Source organism: Cherax quadricarinatus, chromosome 35 (genome assembly GCF_038502225.1).
Source record: "Cherax quadricarinatus isolate ZL_2023a chromosome 35, ASM3850222v1, whole genome shotgun sequence".
In the NCBI taxonomy this organism is placed as follows: Eukaryota; Metazoa; Arthropoda; class Malacostraca; order Decapoda; family Parastacidae; genus Cherax; species Cherax quadricarinatus.
Window position 1 is genome coordinate 5,174,650 of NC_091326.1, and position 21,458 is coordinate 5,196,107.

Below are 21,458 nucleotides of genomic sequence, written 5' to 3' on the forward strand. Positions count from 1 at the left end.
TAACAAAGACTTTAATACTGATAATCATAAGGAAACTGGCTAGAATAACTTAATTGCACAAAGGACCAAAATGTGGAGGAAAGAAAGCATGTAAGCAGTAATATGAAAATTCATAAGCAACATGTCAAGATCACTACAAGGACACCAAGAGAGGATGAACCAGCAATACTGGATCTGGCTTCAGAGAAGCGGGCAGGAAATCAAACATGGTGACCACTAGGAGCCAGTGTCACCATGGTCCTGTGTTTTGATTACCTTGCTTAATCACAGGAGGAGACTCATTAAAAACCAGACCAGTAAAGGCAATTACATGGCTACGAGTGTTCTTTAATTGAGTAAAGTGAGAGAGAAACAAAGTGAGACTAAGACTGGTTGCATACTATACAATTTTGTATTAATGGAACACCTTTAAAGATTTATTCAACCTACGTGGGCTAATGAAGTAGAATGGCACAGTAGAAGTAGATCGCACGATTCCAAATACGGATTATAATGGAAATATTACATGTCTCTTTCATACTAGTCGCTCGAAATTTTTGTGGTGGTATTTCAATTTTTAGGAAATCCAAATTTTACCACTGAAATAAAGATTTTTTTGGCTAAAAGCATTAAGAGTTCAAAGTGCCTAATCTTATAGATTTTAAAGAATTTTTCACCAAAAACCCAAATAGGTTAAATAAGGAAAGATGAATACGAGGAAAGAAAAATTACCGATATACGCAAAAATCTCATCTTGCATAGAAACTAGGCTCTCCATTATTTTTTTTTTTGGGGGGGGATGATACGACACAGCAAGTGGATGGGTCCACTTTCACAGTGGCAACAGGCCAAGAACTAACTGCCTTCCTGCCTAATCAACAAGGATACTGTTGCATTAGTCTGCCCCCGCCTTCATACTTAATTTATCCAGCCTGAAGCCGATACTGTTCAATATTAACTGTGTACCAATACAAATAATTATATATATTTGTATACAAAAAAAAAAACTGCTTCATTACAGAGTCCTTAGCTCTCTACCCGGAGTCATTTATTAGAGTGCTCGAGCACACAAGTTTCTTAAATGCCACCTCTTGACAAGTATCCTGTAGTTGAAACTAAGAGCAGAAAATTTAAGGCACAACAAATGGGCATCCGGGTTTAGGCAAGTGTTTGCAACTTACTGGTGGTGGTAGTGGTATTTGTGGTGTTGGTGGTAGATGTGTTGGTGTCGCTGCCCAGCTTGACCTCTGCGTCCTCAGGGACAACTTCCAGCTCCTGGGCTCCCATGATGTCCTTAATGTCACGCCCGCACTAACTTCCACCTTCACTACTACCTCAAGATCCCCAAATTCTTTCCCTGCACACCACTAGTTCCAATGACTCAAATTCCCAACAAGGATAGACATCAAAATCAGTCTTGAGCATTCCTCAGTCCATTGACGCTTGTCACAGCAGAAGAGTGCCGCAGAAGAGTGCCACAGGCGGTGCCTAACATCAGCTTGTGAAGCAAGTGTGATGAACGAGTACCCACTAGTGTCATGGGCGGCGGTGGTTGGGCGTCTTGTGCAGTGGGCGGCAGTGGCGAGAAGGTGGTGTAGGCTGTATGAGTTAGAGGAACATACTGAGGCAGTCGAGGTGCGCAGTGCCCCTCACAAGCCAGGCACCTGCCACGCCTCCCTTCACATCCCCCTTCTCCACCCCTCACGCCCCCTTCAACACCACACAGCCTTAAAAGCCGTCCATACCACCAAACTCTGTACTTTCTCAACAATTTAGTAACGTCTACTCTCTTCACCATCCCTGACTAGAACAACTGACAACTTAATTTACACTCTTAACGTACCCACGGTCTTCTCGCACACAAAATCCCTCCTGCCCACCCCATACGTAAATTATCCGGTCCACCCCGACACAAATCTTCCAACCCATCCCTACAAATCCTCCAGCCATCCTACATAAATCCTCCAACCACCCTACACATCCAACCCAGCTATACTAAACCAGCTATAGATATAGAAAGAACACTTTCCTGTAACAGCCACAAACAACAGTGGTTATTTGTGGCTCCAAGGGAAAGTTTAATCGCTCGACTAGTCTTATTATCCCAGTTTATCACTACCTTAAAAACATGCTTTCAAGACGGAAAAAAAAAGTTTTAAAAGTTTATAACCAGGATGGTCCAGGGACTAAAGATGCACTACGAAAAAACCTAAAGGAGGTTAATCTAACGACCTTGGGAAAAGAGGACTAAAGGAGACATGATTACGATGTAAAAGATGCTCCGAAGTATCGTGTGCGCCGAGGGAAGGTTTGAACTGCAATGAATATGGACAAGAGAAACATGGAAATTAGAAACGCAGATGAACAAGGATTTTTGTAAATACTTTGTCATAAAGCTCGTATAAATGTTATATTTTAACTGCTCAAGGCGTCGTAAACAACCACCCATTTGACTTTTTTTTTAACGTTGCCATGTTGTCTGTAGTTAAAACGAAGAGTTGCAGTAAGAAATGTATGGGCAAGTCTCCTTACATCGACTGCCCCTGTGCAACTAGTTTAGTTTGCCTAGAAATTGCAACCAAATCTGCCTTGAGTGGCATGACGGGAAGACCAGCAGTGCAGCTTTCTAGATTAAAAGCAATACCAACTTCAATACCATAACAAACCATAACATTAATTCCACTGCACTTGGCTAAGTACATGGAACAGCAAGTCATCGGAAGTTCATTATTATTAATGGGGAAAGCGCTAAACCTATAAGGGAGTCAATTAGTTGTGATTCAAGGAATTCAATTCAAACTACGTTCCTCGGATCACGAAACCTTCACCAGCATGAAGACGCTGTTGACTTAAAACGTTATAACAAACATTATGTTAAGACAACTACGCAAGGTATTTGCCCTGCAACTTACCCAACTAAAACTCTGCAGATTTTGTGACTAACTGGTAGAGAAGTGATGAACCTCATGGGTGACGTAGTAAGCTCTTCTGTGGTTAGTCAGGCATACAAAAATTGTACGATGCATGACATTAATTTGATCTTTCACCACCCAGTGCGCATGCCCGTCACTCCAATCAGAAGCACCCGTTAATACATTCATTCAACCTCCCACCCACGTTCCCACTATGTCCGGGACGGGCCAAAGCGTCGCGTTTCACATCTCATTAGCGGTTTGCTGGTGAACTGTTCTAGCCGTAGTTTTGTGGGTTAGTTATGGGTGGTTCCTGCCGCAGTATTGTGATTTATTCTTCATACGCATGTACGTGTATGCATAATGCATGCGTGCATGAGTGCGTGCGCGCGTTCAATTATTTTTACAGGTCCTTGATAATGTGAGAAATCACGAAAGTACGTTTAAGTTAACTTTTTTCATAGTGATTGTTTTGCATATATACATATACGTGTGTTAATTCTTCCTTATATAGGCTAAATTACAGTGTCTTAAGATAACTAATATTAAATATTTAACCTAATTAACTTCAGATAACTAACGTTTCATAATCAAAATAAAGCAAGCCAAGGCAGATATTTAATTCCGGCTGCTTAGAGCGTTAAGACATCGACGTAAGAAAAGCGGTGTAAGCTGTGGACGAGTTGTTTCCTGCCCTCAGCGCCACGGCTGGCTGAGTCCAGCAGCAGCAAGAGGAAGCAGGTGTTCCAGCCCACTACGATGGTTGCATACACCCAGAGGTGTAGGTACGTAGTGCGAGTGTGTCAACCCAGAGACCTGTCAATAAATATTATATATATATATATACACACACACACACACACACACACACACACACACACACACACACACACACACACACACACACACACTTGTGTAGTCTATAGGCTTTAAACCCAATAAACCAAGCCAGCAAGCCACAGCGTCACACATGCTTGCTAACACCGCCCACTAACTGTTGCGCTAAACGCGTTGGGGGTCATACAGCGCCTGGGAAACTGTAGGTAATCAGGTTTGGTCTAAAAGGAAGGGTATCTTTAATGCCTTGGATCAAGAGCCTTGCACCATCAAGGGGCCTCTTGCCCCAAGGAACTGGACCTATCCTCCATGTTCCTAGGATCGAACCTGATTTCCTCCATTTCCCAGGCGCTGTATGGCCCTTTACGGGTTTAGAGCGGAGAAGAGCTTGGAAAGTAAGTGGGATGGGTCAGATGGCGCTAGTAGCCAAGATGGCAAGCGACCCGTCACGCAGCGCACGCATTAACTCACGCCAGTGGTCGCTACTGAAGAGGTTAGGCAAGGTTTTTCAGGAAACGTATTTCCTGACGCCGGTCTAAGTCGTATGATGACACGCACCTGGAGGTTTTGGTTATCTGACCGAGGCCTTCCACTGGCTTATCCTCCACCCCCCCCCCTTAAAAATTAGTTATGATTATAGCCATTAAGTTCCACAAGCCTTTTAGTGAAGTACCCACCAAAGTGCCATCGTCTACCACACCTTCACGTCTCGCACACATCCTAACCTCCCCCCCTACATCCCTCTCCCTTTCCAGTACGGTATATTAAAATAAAATAAAAACACTCAATGACTTGTAGAAGTTATTAGCGTCAGGTGATTTTTCCCTGACGAGCAGAATAGATTAGACGCGTGGGTGAGTTGGACCTGCCTAGCCTGGTCACCATGCATAATAAGTGCTACTTCATTCTTATGTTCTTAAGTAACCTTTCCGTCTCTTACCTTTGATATCCCTCTAACGAGTTCCGAGGTTTTCCTACTCGTCTATCGTTTGCCTGGTCAACCAGGATGCTGCTGCTGCTGGCTGCTGCTGCTGGCTGCCCGCTGCTACACATGGCACCTGGTGAAGATACTACTGGAGGTACTACATCCACTCGACTTCCTCGACAGAAGATAAACTTCTTGCCATTTTCTCACTATTTGCTGCAGTACGAGAACCACCGCTATGTTTGGGAAAATTTGCAACAGTCTGTTCAGATGAACTGACAAGTGTGTCGTAGATGGCACATGATTTTCAACTTTCGTCCATAACCGCGCATTATTTGTGCAATTTGGGGGTGCGCACACACAACCACACGCAAAAAATCAGCTTAAATCATTCCCACTACGAGATAGAATTTGTGTTTAAACTGTCCAGCAGGCTATCAGTCCAGTCATGCATGGAGCGGCTGCGCAGGAAACCGGCCTCAAGCCACGGGCAACAAACACGTGATAATGAATGATGGTATGCTGCCTGGCCTCTCAACGCCTGCATGAAGCACATTGAGCCTCCACAATCAACCACACACAGTTTAAACTACTACCCACAGTTTCCTTCACTACGCTCTCCGCTACCTACATTACACTCACGCTTGTCTTGACACTCGCACCAACATTTATTTACCAGTCATCACATGAGTAACTACAGTTACGGAGGCTGACTTGAAAATTGAGTAAATTATTCAATGTTTTACTGTCAAACTTTTTATCATATATACCATAAAATATACTGGCAGATCCAACTCGTATATACAATATTTTAGTGCAAGAGTTGTATATCCAAATTTGAAATTTGCACGTCTTCCTGAGCAAAATACTTTATGTATATAAAAAAAAAAAACATTCCAGCTTCTTTCCTCCTCTTGATTTGGGCAACCAATTTTGTAAGTTTTTAACATTTCGTTATAGATAACTGCATCTTAGGACAATATACAGTGATCTGATTTTTTTTTAAATGGAATTTGAAACCTAGGCTAGCGAACGCTTAACAGGTTATCTAGCTCAAACCTGTGTAAGAAGTGTGTTCCCACGACCAAACCACCACTACCACCATCTCAGGTGTCCCCTTCATATCAAATGCAGATATGTTATGGTACCATTAAGATTCAAGAGAAATGGGTCTGAACACCGCCTTCCAGGCAGAGGTACTGATTACCTCATCTTCATAAAAACACCAGAACGCCTTAATTATTTAGCCATTCTAACATCTTCCTAAAATCATCAGGTAGCTACTATCGCTACCAATGTCCCACTACATTCTAAATTATGCAAGCTAAACATTTCCAGTATATTCATTCCCAAATTCGTATTCACAATTCGTCCAAGTCAAAGGGAAGAAGATGCATTTCAGAAATTACCAGGTTTGATCCCAGGAAAGTATCAAGATCATGACCTTCACCAATGACCAGGGTTTCCCTTGAAAAGCCGGCTAGCAGAGTGTGAAAGACCGAGCACCAGTTACTGGGTGTAAGGCCAGTTAGTTAACTGATGGGCCAGCACATTGGAGACGTGTGGAAAGGCTAATTTGATTCATTGATCACGACCACGTAAAAGGCCAGATAACGGGGGGAACCACAAAAACCTAACAAGGACTGTTGCTTCCAGCAATCACGACCGAAATGAGAAAATTCATACAGCACTGCCTCAGCAGACCCCCCCATACAAGATGTACCTACCAAATAGTTTCTAACGGAGTTTCTTCCTTCGCTCCCTTCCTTCGTTTTAAACACATTCAGTTTCTTACACGATATAACAAATTTACACTATCAATACGAACATAATACCGTTATCATCAAACCGCTTTCATATTACACATGTGATAATCACAATAAATTAATTTTTCTCATTCCGCAACCCATATTCACAAAACATTCCATGTCAACGGCCAGGATCGTGAGGAAATTTAGACGAAAGAAAAAATATCCCCCCCCCCACCATTTAATGCTGAAAGATGTGATGAATGGTTTGAAAAACCGACAAGTTGAAGATTGAGACACTTATGCAGCATATGGGAATCTTTATTCAGGAAACGTTTCGCCACACAGTGGCTTCATCAGTCTAATACAAAGAGGAAGGCGTAAGGAAAGGAGGAGTATGAGGTAATCAGTCCCTCAGCCTGGAGTCGATGTGTTCAGTCCATCAATCTTGTAGAATGTACAGCATAGGGCCGTAGACGTGGCTTATATACTGTAGTGAGGTGAGGCGAAGCAGACGGAGGCGGGGTCATAGTGGAATCATCCACTAGTCGAAGTAGGTCTTTGTCCAAAGGTTGAACAAGCCTCCGTCTGCTTCAAGTCACCTCACTACAGTATATAAGCCACGTCTACGGCCCTATGCTGTACATTCTACAAGATTGATGGACTGAACACATCGACTCCAGGCTGAGGGACTGATTACCTCATACTCCTCCTTTCCTTACGCCTTCCTCTTTGTATTGGACTGATGAAGCCACTGTGTGGCGAAACGTTTCCTGAATAAAGATTCCCATATGCTGCATAAGTGTCTCAATCTTCAATGCTGAAAGATATTGGGTTCTTAAGTCAAACAAGCATCCTGCGGTGAAAGTAAACCACATGGAGGGGGTAAAGCTAGGGCAGCACAGGTGGGAGGGGGTAAAGCTAGGGCAGCACAGGTGGGAGGGGGTAAAGCTAGGGCAGCACAGGTGGGAGGGGGTAAAGCTAGGGCAGCACAGGTGGGAGGGGGTAAAGCTAGGGCAGCACAGGTGGGAGGGGGGTAAAGCTAGGGCAGCACAGGTGGGAGGGGGTAAAGCTAGGGCAGCACAGGTGGGAGGGGGTAAAGCTAGGGCAGCACAGGTGGGAGGGGGTAAAGCTAGGGCAGCACAGGTGGGAGGGGGGTAAAGCTAGGGCAGCACAGGTGGGAGGGGGTAAAGTTAGGGCAGCACAGGTTCTTGGGTATGCATGGTGGTATGCCTGGGAGCGGCGGCACAAAGTAGGGACGGGGGGAGGGGGGGGGGAAATCACCTTCACCTCGGCTCGACCTTCATCACACTGCACCAGGATCGTGCATACAATTTCCAACTTTCAATCTTACAATCATTCATTCATTCTGAAAATATCTTCTAATTGCTTTATCTACTGCTCGTGTGACAGGTCTGTCATCGTAGCAAATCTGTCTGCACGTCCCTCAATATTATCGTGAGAGGTCTATCTGCACGTCCCTCAATAATATTTTATTGAAATGATAATCTTGCCTCATGGTGAAAGTAGCTCACAGAATCGAACCAGAACAATTTATACCATTACAGAGCACGCTGGGTCCTTCCCCAGTATTCTTCTCATATATTATTCATTGCTTGAGGCAATTTTTTTTTTTTTACAGATACAAGGCTAAATAAAACAAGGGAAAGCTATTCAAGAGAGACTTTGAAAATAAATCATACCCAAACGTAGGTGGAATGTACAGTTATTGAGTTATGACAGCAAGTTACAAAAACTCTCGCACTCGCAGTTGTAAATGTCGGAGTAAAAGACCTTCACGAAGTACAACGAGAGTATGTGACCCGCTAGTGAGTACGTACTCTCCTGTGAATAAATGGTTTACAAAAACAGTTGATAAATGAGACAGTTATGCAACAAGTGTCATGTGTCAACGTACTTGCCTATATGTGGTTGCAGGGGTAGTCACAGCTCCTGGTTCTGCCTCTGCGTTGGCCGTTAGGTCTGTACCACCTCTTCCAGCTATGTATGGATCCCGACCCTACCATTTCACTCTCCACACTGTTCCACTTTATGACAACTAAGGCTAAGAAATACTTCCAAACACCCCTACGACTCGTCTGAGTTTCCAACTTTCAGTTGTGCCCTCTTGTTCCTATTTCTCATATCTGAAACAATGTCCCTGTTCACCTTGTTAATTCCTCAGTATTTTGTACATCATACACCCCTTGATCCTCCTGTCCTCCAGTGTCTTCAGGTTGAGTTCCCGTAACCTCTTCTCGTACATAGGACATATTCCTTATCTCCGGGACTAGTCTTGTCGCAAACCTTTGCACTTAATATACTTAACCAGATGTGGTTTAAATACTGGTGCTGTATACACCAATATGGGCTTAACGTATACGGTGTAGGGTCGTAAATGACTCAAATGTCGAAACGCCATTCTTAGATTTGCCAGACGCGCATTTGCTGCAGCAGTTACTTTGTTGATGTGCGCCTCAGGGGATATGCTCGGTATGATACTCACCCCAAGACCCTTCTCGAGTGAGGTTATCAGCCTTTGACTCCTGAGCCTGTACTCAGTCTGCGGTCTTCTTTGTTCTCCAAACTGTCTTAACTTTGCACTTGGTGGGGGTTAAACTCAAGAACTCATTTTCCAGACCAGCCCTGCAGCTTGCCCAGGTCCCTTTGTAGCCTTTCCTGGGCCTCGTCCGCGTGTATTATCATTAGTTTTACGTCTGCGAACAGGGATATCTCCTACTATAACTGCTATCATGTCATTCACGTATACGCCTAGCGTCGCTGCTAGCGTGCCGCGGCTGAGGTCGCTGCCAGCGTGCCAAGGCTGAGGAGGCAGAGTCGCAGCTACACTATCTTGGCACTTCATCCTAATTACTTCATTATATTCATAGGAAGTGCTAATCCCGCAAGGGATATACAGCGCCTGGAAAATGGGAGGGCAATTAGTGAAGCTCCAAAGGAGAAGGATGCAACTAATTCCTCGCGTCAAACCACGGAACAGGTGGGGTCTGAATCCATGGCGAGCAAGTCTAAAACTCCAGGCCAGTGCGTAAGCCACTCGGCCAACTGGCTACATAAGATTCATCCAACTAGGTATATATTTCTATACACGCCATGAGTTCAAACGCCACCCGTTCCGTGGTCTGTTTGCAATCGTGTTATTACGATTTCGTGAGTCCTTGCCTCAAAACCCACTCACCGACATCAAGGGAATCCCTCTCCCAATTCCTCCTCGATCAGTCTGTATGGAGATCTCGCTCGTATAGTGTATAAAGACAGACAGACAGACACACACACACACACACACACACACACACACACACACACACACACACACACACACACACTACATTATCTTTCACGCGTCAGAGACAACTTTTTAAGGACAAAATAAAACCTGCAAGCTATGACACCTCTTGAATGTCAACACTACTTAAAATCTTTATACTGGATGTACATTTAGCATAACCTAGACTGATATAAAAAAGCAAACAATGAAACAAATATGTTCCAGTGTTTGCTCACGTAAGTTTTTAAACCAATTTGTCGGTATCAATTACCAAGGTTAATACCATCATCTAGATCCAATAGCTATTTTATGATCAAAGGCTTTATGCATGATGAGGCAAGCAAGCCTCGTCCAGTAGACACTTACAGTTAGTGAAGTAGCCGTCTCTCATGAAGCCCATCCTGTAGCTGCAGGGGTGGAGGAGTTTACCAAGCGATGATGGTGTCTGTTCAGGTGGAGGCTGCTGGAGGTGAACGATGGAGGAGTTCACAGCGGTGGAAGGACAAACGTGGAGGTGGATAGCCCCTCCGTGGCGAGGCTCCTTCACACACTGATACTCTCACCCACACGGGTGTCAACCCTCACTACGCTGCCACACACTTCACTGCCTTCACACTAAACGTTGATCGGCGTGTTTTCCCACGAGTACGCAGAGGAATGCTCAAGTTCATAACGTTTATTAAACACCTATTTAGTATGACGGTAAGAAATCTTTCCCAAGTGCTTCCACTTTCTTTCCCTATATGACGTGCCAAATACTGTGGACTGAAGGCCACAAATACGGAAGACACGAATGAAGGAGGAGAGTTTAAAGAGGCCCGGAGAGCACACAAATAGAGAGGGATGGAAGGCCTAGAGATGGAGAGGAATAGAAGGGTCGGCTGGCAGCGCACACAGCTCACATACTAAGGGTTCGTAGTTCGATCCCCGGCACGGGTGGAAATGTTGGGCACGTGTTCCTTATCTGCTGTCCCTGTTCACTTAGCAGTAAGTAGGCATCGAAGTGTTAGTAGACTGTTGTGGGTCGCATTATGGGAGATGGCAGTATACTTTACATAGTGCTGGGCTTTGAAATGAAAAGGGGATAACAGCTCTAAGCTGTAAAAACATATGAAAGAAGTGTGGAGAGGTAGCGTGGACAAGTACAAAGCGTTAACATAAAGCGCCAAGGACACTCAAGGTTATACCACAGGAGGGGGTGAGGAAGAGGAAGAGGGGGAAGAGAGATGAGGGAGGGGAGATAGAGTAGCGAGGGTGGCAGGACACTCCCTGATTCCATTCTAGGAGAGCAACATTGCTTCACCTGCCCCACCATCCTAGAAGGCAGCAGCGTACAGTGCCCCATCACCTTAGTATGGCAAGCAACCGCCCAAGGATGGCAACATCTTGCCCCACTCCACACCATCCTAGCACGGCAACCCATTCCATCATCCGGAAGAGTTAGCACGAGATGGAAAGGCGAGAGCCAAGGTGGAGAGGGGAGGTAACAAAGATTAATGGGAAATGAAAGCTAAGGGGAAGCTTACGGGGCTTGAAACAGTAGACAATGAATAAAGCAAATTAAAAATAAATATTGATAAAGTGTAGGTAGAAGGACAGAGATTAGATCCTGCTACTCCTCGTGCGACCTTCCTTCCCCTCAGTGCCTCATCTTTCATGAGGTATGGAGGATCGCACAAGAGAAACCTACGAATGAATAAGAGGAACATGGTAATAGATATTTTAAAACATGGAATGGGAGGAAGTAAAGAACAACTGATCACGATAAAACATCGTATGAACTAACCACAAATGTTAGTTAAATAAACAAGTTAAGCAAAAAAAGGGAAATTTTTTAAAGGCTAATGGAATGAAAGTGAGACGCAAAAAAAATTGAAGAAATGGTGTGACGATAAAAACTCTGGAGAAAGCATCAAAAGATAAAGTGTGAGAAAAATGAGAAAAAGAGCGAGAGAAAGTAGGTAAATAGTGTATCTGCAAGCATATTAAGGGAGGGCAAGGGAGTGGTAAGTAGACGAGTGAGGCGCGCGCGCGTGCGTGTGTGTGTGTGTGTGTGTGTGTGTGTGTGTGTGTGTGTGTGTGTGTGTGTGTGTGTGTGTGTGTGTGTGTGTGTGTGTGTGTGTGTGTGTGTGTGTGTGTGTGTGTGTGTGTGTGTGTGTGTGTGTGTGTGTGTGTGTGTGTCTAATATGAGATGCGTTGGTAAAGTGAGAAAGGTGCCGTGTACTTAGCTCTGTGAAGACCTGTTTGTGTGCTTGGGAATCTGAACCAGGATGCCCTCTCTTGAGCAACTTTACCAGCAGCTGAGAGAAGAGCTCAGAGTTGCTAAGATGGAGATACGGCGATTAACGGAGGAGAACAAGAGGATTCGTAGTAATCCTCCTGTTGTGAGTCCCCAGGTTAAGAGGGGAGCTTGGTCAGTGGCCGGGCAACATGGAACCAAGCTGAAGATCAAGAAAACGGTTGGAGAGGCAGAAACAACGAGAAACCAGAAGACTACCGTGGAAACTTCCAACTCATTCTCGGTGCTAACCGACGAATGTGAGTGTTCTACTGGGAATGCCACAACGAGCACCAAAGAAGCATTGGCAGACGTGAGTGAGACATCCCTAGAAACCCCAACGAAGACCATCGAGAACGTCTTGAATTCTACAAGTGGTGTAATGCTACCTGGCGAATGTGAGTCGACTACTCGGAGCATCACGACGGACGACGCCAAGGAAGGTAAAAACATTGTTGTTGTTGGGGATAGCCAGATTAGGTACATGGATAGGGCATTCTGCTTGAAGGACAGGAGTAGGAGGCAGAGAGTGTGTTTTCCTGGGGCTGGGATGAAGGATATTGTTAGCCGTCTGGATGACATCATGAGAGGTAATGGGAGCAATCCTATTATCTGTCTCAGTGCTGGAGGCAACGATGTTGGCAGATGTAGGAGTGAGGACCTGATTAGCAGGTATAGGTCAGCAATAGAGATAATTAGGAGGAAGGGTGGGAAACCTGTCATATGTGGCATTTTGCCAAGGAGAGGAGTTGGAAATGAATGGTTGTCCAGAGCAATTGGTGTCAATTGCTGGCTGGACAAATACTGTAAGGAAAATGCGGTAACATTCATTGACAACTGGGACCTCTTCTATGGCAGAAATGACATGTATGCCAGGGATGGGGTTCACTTATCTAGGTGTGGGGTGGGAGCACTGGCCAACGCAGTTGAGGGAGCTGTTAGGTCTTTAAACTAGGAATAGTTAGTGGTATGGGTTTTTGTGGGAAAACTGTGAAGTCTCAGGGTAGTAATATGAGTACTAGGAGAACTAGTAATAGGCAAAATGAGGTGGATATTGGAAAGCCAGTGGCACTAATTGACAAGGACAGTAATAGGTTTAGTGGAATAACAGAAAGGAGCAGGAAGGGTAAAGAGAGAGGAGGGTCTTTAAGTATTTATTACACAAATAGTCGCAGTGATAGGAATAAGATGGACGAGTTGAGACTAGTTGCTAGTGCAGGTAACAGATGTATTTGCCATTACTGAGACGTCGTTTAATTCAAAAAGTCGGGACATGCCTGCAGAATGTCACATTCAGGGTTTTAAATTGTTCCAAGTAGATAGAAGTATCGGGAAGGGGGGTGGGGTGGCATTGTATGTCCGAGATCGCTTGAACTGTTGCATAAAAACGGGTATTAAGTCTGAAGTAACACAGAGTCTGTTTGGATAGAATTTTCAGAGGGGCATGAAAAATTAATTTTAGGTGTGATATACCGTCCCCCAAATTTAGATAGGGATCAGGGGAGACTACTATGGGAGGAAATTGTTAGGGCCACAAGGCACGATAATGTAGTAATTCTAGGAGACTTTAACTTTAGTCATATTGATTGGAATTTCTTGACTGGGAATTTAGAATCATACGACTTCTTAGAAGTAATTCAGGATTGCTTTTTGAAGCAGTTTGTGACAGAACCTACAAGGGGTAATAACCTGCTTGACTTAGTTCTTGCAAACAATGAATCCCTTGTTAATAATTTAGAAGTTTCAGAGGAACTGGGTGCTAGCGACCACAAATCAATTACATTTAGAATTGAATGGAAGTATGATAGTAGGGATAACTCAGTAACAGTCCCAGATTTTCGCTTAGCAGATTACGATGGGCTTAGAGAACACTTATCATCTGTTGACTGGGGTAACGAAAAGAGCTATCAATATGACAGTTTTCTGAACACAATACATGCTGCTCAAAGAACGTTTATCCCTTATAAAGAAATTAGATCAAATAGAAATGACCCAAAATGGTTGAATAATAGGCTGAAGTATCTACTAGGGCATAAGAAAGGAATTTATAGGCGTATCAAAAGAGGCGAGGGTCATCTTATGAATCAGTATATTGACATTAAGAGGGACATTAAAAAGGGGATAAGAAAAGCTAAAAGGGACTATGAAATTAAAGTTGCTAGGGATTCTAAAACTAACCCAAAAAGTTTTTCCAGGTATATAGAACAAAAGTCAGAGATAAGATAGGTCCCCTTAAAAGTAACTATGGGCATCTTACTGACAAAGAGAATGAAATGTGCTCGATTTTAAATAATTATTTTCTCTCGGTTTTTACACAGGAAGACACTAATAATATTCCTGTAATTAATTTTTATAGTGGATCAGAAGAAGATAAATTATGTAACATCACAGTCACTAGTGAAATGGTTGTGAAGCAGATAGACCGACTGAAGCAAAATAAGTCACCGGGTCCTGATGAGGTTTTTTCAAGGGTTCTTAAGGAATGCAAAATGGAAGTCTGTGAACCATTAACTAATATTTTTAATTTATCTCTTCAAACAGGTGTAGTGTCTGATATGTTGAAGATGGCTAATGTAATTCCTATTTTTAAAACAGGGGACAAGTCGTTACCGTCAAATTACCGCCCAATAAGCCTGATCTCAATTGTAGGCAAGTTGCTAGAGTCAATTATAGCTGAGATTATAAGAAGCCATCTCGATAAGCACAGCTTGATTAATGATACTCAGCATGGATTCACAAGAGGCCGGTCTTGTCTAACTAATTTATTAACTTTCTTCAGTAAAGCTTTTGAGGCTGTTGACCACGATAAAGAATTTGATATTGTTTACTTAGATTTTAGTAAGGCATTTGATAGAGTTCCGCACCAAAGACTGTTGAAGAAAGTAGCAGCTCATGGCATTGGGGGAAGGGTGCTCTCGTGGATCGAATCATGGCTCACAGACAGGAAGCAGAGTGTGTCCATAAATGGGGTTAAATCCGAGTGGGGATCAGTAACAAGTGGCGTTCCACAGGGATCAGTCTTGGGCCCGTTGTTGTTTATAATATATACCAATGATCTTGATGAAGGAATTACTAGTGATATGAGCAAATTCGCCGATGACACGAAGATAGGTAGGATAATAGATTCAAACGTAGATGTTAGGGAACTTCAGGAGGATTTAGACAAACTCTACTCTTGGTCAGAAAAGTGGCAGATGCAGTTCAATGTAGATAAATGCAAGGTTCTGAAGCTCGGGAGTGTCCATAACCCTAGCACTTATAAGTTAAATAATGTAGAACTTAGCCATACAGATTGCGAAAAGGACTTGGGGGTTATGGTAAGCAGCAACCTTAAACCAAGACAGCAATGCCTAAGTGTACGTAATAAGGCAAATAGATTACTGTTATTTATATCAAGAAGTGTAAGCAACAGAAGTCCAGAGGTCATACTGCAGCTTTATACATCATTAGTAAGGCCTCGCCTAGATTATGCAGCTCAATTCTGGTCTCCATATTACAGAATGGACATAAATTCGTTAGAAAACATTCAGCGTAGGATGACTAAATTAATACATAGCATTAGAAATCTTCCTTATGAAGAAAGATTGAAGACTTTTAAGTTACATTCACTTGTTAGACGAAGAATGAGGGGAGACCTGATCGAAGTGTATAAGTGGAAGATAGGTATTAATAAAGGGGATATTAACAAGGTCTTGAGGATATCTCTCCAAGAGAGAACCCGCAGTAATGGATTTAAATTAGATAAGTTTAGATTTAGAAAGGACATAGGAAAGTATTGGTTTGGAAATAGGGTAGTTGATGAGTGGAACAGTCTACCTAGTTGGGTTATTGAGGCTAGGACTTTGGGTAGTTTCAAATTTAGGTTGGATAAGTACATGAGTGGGAGGGGTTGGATTTGAGTGGGACTTGCACATCGGAGCTTGTTTCTTGGGTGGCATTGAAAATTGGGTTGGTCAAATGTTTGTTAGTGGGATGAATTGTAAAGGACCTGCCTAGTATGGGCCAACAGGCCTGCTGCAGTGTTCCTCCTTTCTTATGTTCTTCTTAAGTGAGGGAGGTGGGACTGAAAGGAAAACGACGGAAGTACAAGAGCAAGGAAGCTGAGGGAGGTATGGCAAGTATGAGGAAAGGTAGGGAGCGAGGGGATGCGAATGAGGGAGGTGCGTCACATTGCTGAGCTCACTATCACAGGGGTCATTGAAATCTCTCAGCCAGCAGCATCAGCACCCGTTCTCCTCACTACCGCTACTTCCCTCAACCATTATCCCCCCTCCCTCCCTTCTTTTATATATTTATGTATAATATATATATGGTCAATGCTTTCTTAAGAGTCTCTGATTAACGAACCTCTTACTTAATGTGTGTGTATCTCAGACTCACGCATGGTCCTCTACCTTCGTATATTCACTGAGCTATCAGCTCACTAAAGCTACATTTAGCTGGCATTCCCCTCGTTATGCATAATGAGTATTTTAACCATGTCACAAAAAAACGGGTTTCTTGTGAGAAACTAATTCTAATTAATTACTCTGGCTCATATCATACTCTTAGTTCGACTACCACCAACAGTTTAGTTTTGGTGGTAAACAACGGCGCTTATGTCAGTATACACAATTCCTTTACATCTTCATCTACAGTACTTTTTTAACATTAATGTAAATGTTTAATAAAAAATGCACGATCATTACCTAATTGTGCTATCGATATTTATTTATATGTAGAAAATTTATTGTTTTTATCGTTCGACAACCTAGATGAGGCACTAGCTACTGTCCTTGACCCGGTAAGAATGCAGTCGGCTACTCCACGATACTGTCATGCTATTTCCTTCATATTTTAGGCACCACTGAACGGGATATATGATAAATTTTCTGACGTAGAAACTAAGAACACTCAGCTGTCGCCGACACGCGGCAACAAAGCCCGGAAAACCATGGACTTATTTCTTACTGTGGACGCCACACAACCAGACAGTTACCTCCCTTGCCTAGCTGACGCGTCTTCAAATATATATATATAGCATAAATCCGGACACCATTATTCTAGATTACTGAAGTCAAACCTAGGCACTGATGTGTCAACACGGCACCGGTTGCTAATGATTTAACTTGTGTTCAAAGGTTTGTATTTTCCAACAAATGAGGCAATACACCACAGTGGTTCCCCCTGATCCTGCAACAGTGTGGTGGTCACCCGAAACCTGCTTCAACCACTACCTTTGTTGTTGTGGTCCATCACACTCAACTCTCCTCCCATACCACCACCACTAGCAGTGACAGTGTTAAGTGTTCCCCACACACTACACACCACAGGGACGTGCTATCCTGTGCGGTAAGCAGCCGGAGTGACACTGTCGCACACGTTCCTGCGCTGATACCGCCACCTCCATAACTACCACCACCCACACTTACTCCCAAACCCCACCTATTCCCCCCCCCCACTCAACCACCACCACCTTAGCCTCCTTGCACACTCGTACCTCTACTCTCATCGTAGAGTAAGAAGTAGCACCAGCATGAAACCCACGTATAATCAAATAAGTCAAAGCTATAAAAAAAAAGAGCAAAAGGTTTGCAACAAGAACTGCTACAGAGCTGAGAGGACTAACATGAGAGGAAAGACTACGACAGCTGAGCTTAACTACCTTCCAAAATAAGAAAAAGAAGACATATAATCAAGACTGTCATGGGCAGTCATTTCTTACTACAGTACCAACTCTCAAGCTCAGTAGCTGTACAACTTACATCCCACAACAGAGAGGAAACCTTTGACAACACTTCGATCCGTAACGGACCATTATAGTCACGACTATCGTGACTTTATAATTGTCGACGGTTTACGGTGGTCAGATCTTGGACTGTCACTGTCGGAGCTTCCTTAACGCCTCAGGGAGTATCACAACCACCCACAATTCCCCTAAACCCCGCACTTAGGAGAGGAACCTCCTGACGTCGTTTCAGTCCCTCCTGGACCATTGTCAAGTCACAGTTGTGAATTGCCAGTCCAGAAGGGAACACAACGGTGCCATAGTTCCCATCTTTAGTGCTGGTTCCCGGTAAATTACAGTAACCACGATTTTGTAATTATTTTCATTCTTTCGCGCACCCACCAGCCCATCCCCAGACACAATCAACGTGGGGATGCCAACGCTCTAAGCAGCTGCAATACGTCTTGCCCTCCAAGAAACAATCCGCTTTTCTTTTATTAGTTTGCTTACCGCGACATCAATTCAAAGTTTATTCTCTATAAGGATTACAATGCTGAGTTTACAGAAATTTGGTTATTGTGTGGTTTACATGTAGTAAAATTGTGATTACAGAGTGTACCACTAGAACGCTTAGCATGGCTAGGCATTTCGGTAAAGGGGACAAAGTTATCACGTTTTGTGGGTAGTTTTCGAGCGTTGAGAGTAGTCCGTGAGCACGAGAGTAGTTCTAGAGGGTGGAGGAGAGAGTCAATGCGTGCATGAAGTACCAGGCGAGGAGGTACTAGCAGAAACTGGACACACACTAACGTTAGTTCTAGCACCAAAGGATGATCAATGTGGGACACAAGTCAAAATTTTATTCGGGGGATCCAACCATCATACTGCTCACAATAACAACACGTTGCGCAACAAGCTTAAATTTATTGGGACAAGATGTCGCTCTAAATAACTATCACGCTATGATTTGATAAAGCTCTACATAAAGCAAAACTGTCCCAACTAAAAAAAAAAACTGAAGTGTCTCAACTCGTTCCATGTAAACTGAGTTGCGTGAACGCAGGACTACATTACATGCACGCGCATTCTTTCAAGAATTGGGTTAATGGCAGCAGGGAGAAACGAGAGGTTGCACAGCAGGTGTGGTTACCACCTCACCTGTCACAACTCAACCCACGACCGCACCTCCTCCCCCACCTCCTCCAACCTATGCAAACTGTGCATCGCCCTCGTCAGCAGCTCCAGAGTAACACAGAACCCGTAAACTTGTCAAGTATAAACCTTAGACTGATACCGACAAGCGGTTTTAAGAGACACATGAACAAACACTAGGCCATATGCTTAATAACCCATATAGAGACAGAAGATTGATCTGTATATTTCGACCCCCCCCCCCCACTCTTCTGGGATCCTCTTCTAGTGAAGAGGATATCAGAAGGGGGTTTGTCTCCATATGGGTTATTATTGAGCACTGACAAAGTGTTCATAACACTTTATTCACTAGGCTATGCTTTTGAGAAAAGTGATAAAGGTTCCAGGACGAAGAGTTTTCGAATTGGTATATCCTAGTGTTCGCCCAGGCGTCCTTTTAAGAGCCTGGGGAATTTGAGGTAATCAGGTTTGATCCAAGAGAGAAAAGATCCAATTCCTCTGATCAAGAGTCCTTTGCCGGTATCAATACCAGCTGGCCATAACTTATTAAATGCGTCATTTGAAATCACTAGGCAAGCTTATTACCATCCCATCAGAACGTAATAAATGCACTGCCTACAACCGTGCAACGACAGATGCAGTCCTAACTAATCAACAGTTTGCAAAAGAAATTCTGAGGAGTTACGATCCGTCCTGGACCAGCGTCAAGTCATGTCTGCTGACGGTCCGTCCTGGACCAGCGTCAAGTCACGTCCGCTGATGTTCCAGAATGGAGTGAACGGTCGTCTAAAGTTTCCTCTCCAAATTGTGGGTTGTACATTGTTGCAGCCACGGTATTACGGGCGTTGCAGCGGCTACAGAGACACGGTAGACACTGGTGCCACGTGTCACGGCGGAACTACCTCACTGATACCATCTGGCACCGTACGTGTGTCAAGGACGTTGTGATATTTCAAGTGTGTTTTAACCTAGTAGTTCACGCAGCGATCAGGGCAATAAAAATAAACAAAATACATACAGGTACACCCAAGTTAATTATTAAAAACAGGTAATAAACCCGAATGGGTCATACAGCACTGCACAACCAATGTAAAAAATTAAAACTACTACACAAAACACACGGCAAATGTGAAATATCGAACAGGTAGTGGAATCAGATTACATATATTATATTCAAAAGCAAGCGCTAACCTAGCATGGAATTGCATTCACATTTCAAACCCCCACAGCCAATAAATGATGTGCCTTAAGAATATCTTCGACCAAATCTCCTCCAAATGTTATAGAACTGATATGAACAAGAGGATAAGAACTCGTTACCTGTAGAATACAAAATGCACAAACTCCAGGACTTTGAAACTAACGAGTCGGATACCATAGGCGATTTGCTGATGCTTTTTAGGTGGCCCTAATTATAGCATTTATATTAAGACCTCAGGATTATCCGCACTGCAGGTTAAGTTTATAAATAAACTTAACAGTAAAAGCACTTCATACGTAGTCATGTGTTAACTTTCTCATTAAACTATTTTAGAAATTTTATTACAGTTACGTTTAGGTGAAATTATGAGGAAGTGCTAAACCTAGGAACCATACAGTGCTAGCAGAATGAGAGGAAAGCATTAATATATATTTTTACATACTTTTAAGGAATTTAAGACAATTAACTGGGATGAAAAAAAAAAACGCTCTGGAAATAAACGGACGTATGGCATTATTATTAGTAACTTATAATAATAATGAACCGTTTATAACAAGATCCAGCTACAGTAACGAACTGATTACGCAAATAGTGATTCAGTTTCCTCGTTGGCACATTTGACGCACAAGCGATAGTGTCTGATAACGCCAGTAAAATCAAAGGAATTTCCTCGCGGAGTGTAAGAGTGATAAAAGCTGAAGGCAAGAGGAAGTCAGCGGTAGGAAGACAAAGATGGCTGGGATAGTGTAAATACAAGAGTAACACTGTCATGCGTCGCCTCCTTCGCCATCTTCCCGCAAACATCTGCCACCATCCAGACACACGTTGTTGAACAAGCTTTTTATTGAGACAAAGTTTCGCTGTGCAAAGCTTTATCAAAAGATTGTTCTCCAGCTTGTGCATTTGCCTTCATACTTTTCATTAACATGTCATTTCACCTATGTGCGAGCCTCGTGCCTAGACTAACATCCTCCATGAGACTATTACGCCATGACCCAATAAACTCCCCCCCCCACCACCACCAATCCAGACATTCTACTTTATGGAAAAAAATCTGTGTACCCACAAATACCACCTTCACGTTTTCATTCAAGCTACTTTCAGCTGTATCCAGCTAGTTGGGTAAGTTAATTTGGGACAAAACTGCTAAGGGATTTAGCAACGAAAATGTATTTTAAAGGGAGATTTTAAACTTTAAAAAGTCTAGGATTGCTTTTTAAACTGTCAGAACCGCCATCAAACCGCCGTCCAACAAGAGGGTCGGTATTGGGACCCCTGTTGTTCACGATATGCATAAATGACAAATGAGGGAATAAATAACGAAAGTAATTTTGCAGAGGACACTAAAATCAGCCATCAAATCATTTCTGATCAGAACACTAGAAAACTACAGGGTGACATGGATAGGCTGACACTGGTGGAGAGATGGCAGA

The 21,458-nt window shown here is 43.3% G+C and overlaps 1 protein-coding gene across 13 annotated transcripts in view; it reads right to left on the minus strand.

Moving 5' to 3' along the window:
- The window catches only part of LOC128695158 (epidermal growth factor receptor kinase substrate 8-like), a 175,156-nt gene that overhangs the window by 59,991 nt on the left and 93,707 nt on the right, over positions 1-21,458 (minus strand). The gene's annotated exons all lie outside the window — the stretch shown is intronic.